Source organism: Strigops habroptila, chromosome 6, assembly GCF_004027225.2.
Source record: "Strigops habroptila isolate Jane chromosome 6, bStrHab1.2.pri, whole genome shotgun sequence".
In the NCBI taxonomy this organism is placed as follows: Eukaryota; Metazoa; Chordata; class Aves; order Psittaciformes; family Psittacidae; genus Strigops; species Strigops habroptila.
In genome coordinates this window covers 25,113,453-25,120,614 of record NC_044282.2, presented here as the reverse complement: position 1 = coordinate 25,120,614, position 7,162 = coordinate 25,113,453, and positions in this window count along the sequence as shown.

Below are 7,162 nucleotides of genomic sequence, written 5' to 3'. Positions count from 1 at the left end.
GGGCCTCGTCGTCCCGCCCCGCGGCCGGGGCTGGAGCGGACGGTGCAGCCGGCGTGTACCGGTGTGGTTGTATCGCTCAGGTTAAGATGCACAAGCCGCCCGCCCTTCTCTGTTGTAGTGTGGAAGCAGCAGCCAGTTTCCAGCAGCAATGGGTAACACTCGGGCCCCACGGCAGAACAGCGGCTCCGGCCGCAACCTCTTCCATGCCACAATGCCAGAGGAATACTTGTTTGTAGCTACACGTTTGGTTTCTTTGCCGCCTGGTTACAGCCACACTACACTTGGGATAGCACTTTTAAGAATTCGTAGTTAAGGAAATATGTAAATTATAGTGGTCTCAGCAGTCTCTGTTTCCCTTTAATTCAGTACAAGCTGTAAATAAGAATTATTGAGCTTTTATATTGTCTTCAACGATATAAGCTTGAAACTCTTGTCTCTACTCATGAATTCTTGTCTCTAGCTCCTTAATTTCATCTAAGTTACATTTATAGTCTTCCTAGTCATCTTTCAGAAATCATTTTTTCCATGCTTTGATATCTTTGTTCTCTTTTCCTTCTTTGATTGAACAGCAGCGGAAGACAGTTGTGACCAAAAACATTTCTTTCTTTCACCTCTTCATGTTATCAGAATTGCAAAACAAGGCATTACCCTTCCGTTGCCTATTCTGTTACATAGTGATGTTGTGGTAACGGCAATAAATAAATAAAGCAACTTTACTCCACCTTAATAAGTAGATGAATTTTCAAAGGGACAAAGTGATCTTCCTCCTAAGGAAGGAGCACTAATGCATCTTTCATCCTAGGACAAAGCACTAATGTAAAGCATAAGTAATGTATACAGCAGAAAGGAAGGGATGGCATCAGACCTTGGGGTTGCCTCTTGCACCAAAAGCACCCCAGGGAACATTTAATGCCCAACAATTCTTGATGACATCTCAGCATTTCTGGCTAACAAGGGCTGATCCGACCACTGGAGATGGTGAGCTGCAGGTGCTGGGTGTCATGTTTACAGGTATGTGGGTCATTCTTAGCAGGTATGTCCCATCTTTCCTCGTTTGCCAGAGCCATCATGCTGTGCAACAGGAGAAGGGCTATGGGACCATCTGTGATTAGGCCTTGCCCTTGCCCAAAGTAGGAGAGCAGTATCTTGCATTTGGAAATCTGGTTTTCCATGTAAAAAGTTCAGGGATCTATTTTGGTGGAAGATAGTTTTTAAAATGGTTATTATAATGTGAATAATGGCATGAATTGAGAAGTGATAGTTATTATGAACTAGTTAAGAGGAATGTGGAGTTCAGCTCTGGGCTGAACCTGGGCTCTGGCCTTTGACCCTGGCTGCTCTTGAAACGTCATTTTGTATATTGCAAGGAGGAAGCACCTGCAGTTAACATAAAACTTGGGCTTTTAGCTAGAAAAAGAAATAACGCAGTCACTGTCACTACAGAGCAGCTAAGCACTATAATAAGCTGGAAATAAGCTGAATAGAGTTAAATTGTAAGTAACTCAAATTCACTGATAGGAGGTACACATTTTCCCCATTTAATTAAGCTACGTTGTGGCCTGGCTGGGTGCTGGGGCCATCGCCTGGTGGAATTGTGCAGAGCTAGCAGTACAAGACCGCTTTCATTGCCAGCTGTATTGTTAGTTCAGCTCAGAGTGCAGGAGGTGAATGCTGCCAGGTGAAACCACCAATTCCTGTGAGGTAGTCAGTGTGCAGGTAGAAATCAGGATTAATTCCCAGGAGCAGGCACTGCAGAGCTCTTGCCCAGTCAGTGTTGCCAGTCCGGAGCAGCAGTCTTCCTCCTCTTCCTGCTTGTAGCCAGAAATGCCCTTTGGATTTGTGTTTTCATATGCCTTTTGTTTAGGCTTTTGCACGGAGAAGCCATTTTGTGCTAGACCTTGTGGGTTTTTTTTAAACCTAACGCCAAATATAGTAGCAAAATTGCAGTCAAATTGTACATGCTGGCAGCGCTTCATGTAGCTTGTGTATCCTGTCATATGATCTAACTTGGCGAAAAAATAAACATGCTCAGCTGAAGCATATAGAAACTGAAAGTTTGCCTGAACACTGCTGCAACAAAGGTTTATTTATGCCACACTGAGTCCTTGCAAAAAGGTTTTGTACAACTTCACCAAATTGGTTACAGGACAGCAAGAATCACCAGTTTTGACAACTCCAAATATTAAAAAATGTGTGGCTTTAGTAAATGTTTTACATTGAAGTAAGGATTCAGTTTGACAAAAAAAACCCCACTAAAAATTTCTATTTTTTTTTTTAATGTCTGTTTTCCTAGAAGGTGGTTTTGCTCATGTTTCTACATACTTTTCTGCAGATGTGGTACACTGATTTTTTTTTCTTTTGGATGAAAAGAGACTCTGATACAGCCACTTAGCTTCAGAGCAAGGGAGTGTATAGGCCCTCCTGTTGCAAATAATATTACAAAATTAATGACAATCGTAAAGTTTGATAAAATGCATAATTCTTCAATTGCAGCCATTTCTACTATGAAAGAGGCAAAATCAGGTAAACATATGGGCAGAATTCCATGTACAATTGCAGACTATGTATATACATTTCTGAGCCGATTACCAGAGGCTCACTTTATAGCTAACGGAGAGGACCAGGAGCTTTTACAGCAGAGTTCATCTTGGCTGGAATAGATGTTAGCTGTAGATCCAACAAATCATGCTTTAAAAGTTCCTGAATTTCTCTGTTAGTTGCAAAGCGGGATTATGCTCAGTCATCTGTGTTCTAGACTGTCCTAGTTATATATTTGCATATGCATGTATGGCTGAATTTGGTATATATAGCTCTCTATATCTGATACAAATGCATCATGCATTTCCCCTTAGTTTAAAACAAATGTTTCAGTTGATAGAGACTCTTGTTTTTACAGAAAGACTCTTGATGAACTAACTTTAAAGGTCCAAGAGGGGAGTTCAGCAGGTAGGATTTGGAATGGGAGTTCAAGCATGCAGAGTTGGAGGGATGGACACCAAGAAGCTTCCAGCAGGAGCCCCCAAAGAAGGGGTTACTGCAGAAACCTCCCCTTTCTCTTGAAGGCAGGACAACTGTGACACATGGGTTCAGTTTTTGCACTTGGGTCTGACATATCAGTGCGCATATTCTTGCAGATCTCAAGGAATTAAGCTAGGTAATGTGACATTAAACTGTTATATATTTCTCTGTGCAGGGCATATAATTGTGTGAGGTTAAGTGTTTTCCTAAAGTCAGTTCAGAGTGGGGTTTGTATGCTTTGTAGGCTGTCTCATAAACTCAGCTACAAATAATTTCTTCTAGAGAAGGCTTGAGATCACAAAAGCTTATGAAAATACAATAGTGCTTTGTACAAAGCTTTCACACCCTGCTTTCACCAATTCAGAAAATGTAGAGTGGTTTGCTTCATTTACAATGCTACCCTTTCAATAGAGACAGTTTGGCTGCAGAATTAAACTCTAATAGAATTAAGGAATCTAATATTAATATGCCTATATTGTCAGTGGGAACAGATATGACTCACTTGGAAGAGAAGTCATTATTGTGCTCATTGGTGACTAATACAGTCTCAGCTTTTAAAATCCTTTATGTGAATTCAGACCTGGTAAATCTGGATTCAACAAGCGCACCTCCTCCTCACCAATAAAAACAAGCGTGGCATTGTGTAACCGATGCCCTGTAGCAATTGCACAGATGCGTGGTGCTTCTCAGGAAAGCAATTACTGTCTTTTCTTCAAGCTTAGTTCTAAAGCAGCCGTCTCACAAAATGGGTGGCTTTGCCAGCTGACTTTTAATTAGTGCTATTTCAGAAATGGAAGAAAGAGAATGAGGGAAGAAGTTCCCTGACTGCTGTAACTGCCCAAGTGAGTGCCTGATCTGGACCATGAGTGCAGTTTGTGGGACATCTTGCAGCAATGCACATTATGTGAAGTCAAAATAAAGGTACGTATTTTTCACCTTTTTTATTCCCCTGAAGAATGTGAAGAGTCACGCCAGTCACTCGACTCACATCCCTCTGGCATCATTGTTGTAATGGTTCAGATGGTTCCTGGTTCAGAGGAAACGTGCCAAGGCGCAAGTCAGAGCTGACACAGCTGACCCAATGACAGCTGTTTGTGACTCTGGACTTCCCTGATCTAGTTACTCTATCTTTAGCAACTACATATAATGGCACGAGTTTTCTCTGGTGCATATTCTTCACCGTGCAAATTGCAGAGTGCTGGATAGTTGGAGAATGGTTTGTGAACTATTCCAATTAAAACTTTTTTTAGTTTTGCTCCTGTGCCACTATTTAGGGAGAAGATACCAGGCATGGCCTTTGACTCATGCAGCCAGTTTTTCATACTGCTCTCTTCAGGCCCCAGATTTTCTTTTCGGCACTTTTTGCTTATGTGAGCTGCTCCCCATGCCCCTTCACTTTAACTTACTCCCATCAGCTTCCTTCTGGCATGGGAGCATCTGCCTTCACAATTACATGAAAACCAGAGGGAAAGCAGTCAGGATTATGTCTGTTGGACTGCCATCAAGCAGTATTTCCGCCCCATACATTCCAAAAATATTACTCAGGACTCTAACGTGAACTTGCATGTACCTGCTTGTGTACAGCTGGTTGCATGCAGCTCATACTGAGTCAGCAATGGGAATAAAGGATTTATGAGCAGGCTCTTAATTTAAAGCCCCTCAAAAAATGTTTTACAATTGGTGTAAGGATGATTAAAGCTTACTGTGTTATTAACCAAGATATATTGAGTTACCAGTTGTCTCTGCCAGTCCCCTGTGGGTATCCGGGACACCCAGGAGTTTCTCGGATGGTTAGTGGAAATCTAGGGCTTGATTCACTTGCGCACACATAAACATCTGATGCCTTATGAGGTATCCTAAGGTAAGCCACACATCCATGTGGAGCAGAAAGGTATGATATGGAATACTGGTGCTGTTCTGAATGAAGCAGTAGTTGAAAGCCAAGTGGAGTGCCTGTAGCACCTTCAGTGATATGAGGGACCCATGTGGGCAACTGGACTAAACCCCTGATCACAGCACTTGAAGAGAGCACAGCGAGTGGCTCTGCTGACCCAACATGTCTATGCTATGGCAAACTGCATTGCTCTCTGGGCTTCAGCTGACCATATTGGCCAGTCTCCACTGCCTGCTGGCAAGTCACCTCCCTCTGCAGTTTTGGCTGCTTGGGCTCCACAGACCAGCCCTGGTAGGGTCCAGCCCCGTGCCTTGGTTCAGCACACTCAGGGCATCAGTACCCCATGAGAAAGGGCTGCACAGCAGAGCCAGGCAAGGTGTGGCAGAACCAGAGACAAGAGGTAGGCTTGTTGAGATGAGGTACAGGAGAAAAACACTAATGTGAAAAGGTACAAAATGGTGAAAGGAAAAAGCGGAGAGTCAGACGATGGCAGTTTGATGACACTGGCCAAATGAAGACTCACCTGATGTTTTGCAGGTGAAGGTGAGCATGTTGATGCTTAGTCTAGTAGCTTGTTAGTTAGCTTGTTAGCTCTATTAGCCAATAAATTAAATAAATTATTACTCTTAAATTGTGTATATCTGCTTGCAGGGTTTTTTTGTAGATCATAAAATGTATCAAGCAAAGTGACTCATGGGGTGCAGACTGGCAAGAGATGCAGGCTGCAGGGGATTTTTGTTTATTCTGAAAGAGAAGTAAAAGCTGTAAACAATTGTGCAGTCTGGTGTTGTCATAACTATTCATATTACAGATTTATAGCTTGGATTTTATGGGGACTATTAGTGTTAGCAATATAAAGATGGGAGAGGAGAAACAAATTAACTTCTCCCATCCTGAGGAACTTTTAAGGATGCACTCAGTTCATGAGAGCAGGAAGGTTTCGTGGGAGAGGGTGTGCTGAGGAAAGCAGGAAAGGCATTTGTGATCTGTCCAGAGAACACTAAATTTAAAGCCAACACTCAAGTTTCTGCATGAAAAGGCTTTATGAAGAATTGCAGAATTTGGAATGACGGCTTCTGCTTTAAAGAAAGAAAATGTGGAACTGAAATATGAAATTGCTAAAGGAACAGGACTGGAAACAGTGCTGAGCAAGCGGAACAGGACGGGTGGGGGTGAGCTGATTCGTGTGTGTCTGCTGCAGAGCTTGTATTCAGCACTTGGGATGTGAGACTAGACAGCATGATGAATGGCATACTGGCAGTCAAAAGAAGTTCAAGCAGCTGCGAAGGGAGTATTGAAAGAGAAGCAATTTGTGGATCAGACCATTTGGCTTGCCAGAGGATGATTCAGTCTTTGAAAAGGGCACTGCAGAATAGCAGAGTACGGTTCCACCTCTCAGTGCAGGGCCTAGAGACAAAGATGTTGGCCCCTGGGACCTTTTGATTTGGCTCAGTCCATTTGATTTGGCTTTGCAGGGTTTCCCAGAAGTCACACCCCTGTTCTCTCTGTATGCTGCTTTGAAAAAGGAGTTGAAACAGATTGTGTTTCCCACAGCTCAGATGGCTCTCGTTGTTATCAAAGTAGTCCCCAAAGCCGATGGGGATGTGCATGAACAGGGGAAAATGCAATCAGTAGTTGACTTAATGTCAAAACAAGTAGGAATTGTATCACAGATGTACACCTTTGAAGGGTACCCCTGCAAAGTGGATGGTGAGGCTTCTAGAAACCCCAGGAGTGATGGTTAAGGATTTTAACTTTATTGCAGACATCCGCCACTCTATCTGATCAGGCAGTTTTACCAGCAGCATTTGAGGAACCCCAGCTGCAGCACTGGGTGTGAAGGAGTCTGAAAGCATTACCGGCTCCCAAAGTGTCGGATGGTTGTTTTATCTGGAATAACAGAAAGTTGGGGAAGGACACGGTTCAGTGTACATACGCGCATCCTGTTGTGATAAACCCATCATTATTTCTTGGCCTGCACGTTGTGAAAGAAAGCAGCTTGGAATATACTATGAAATGTTCTGGCCTACACACTCGGCCGCTCTGTTTATTTATCTGTGTCTCTCATGTTTGCACTGATCTGTGAGGTGATTAATCCCAACCCTTCTCCATTTAGGCTAATGCATGTTTAGTTGTTGGGTTTGTGTTGTTTGTTTGTGGGTTTTTTGTTTTGTTTTATTTTACAAAGAAAGGACATCAGTGGTTTATTTCTCTGCCTTCTCGTACTCAGCAATTCTGAAATAAATAAAC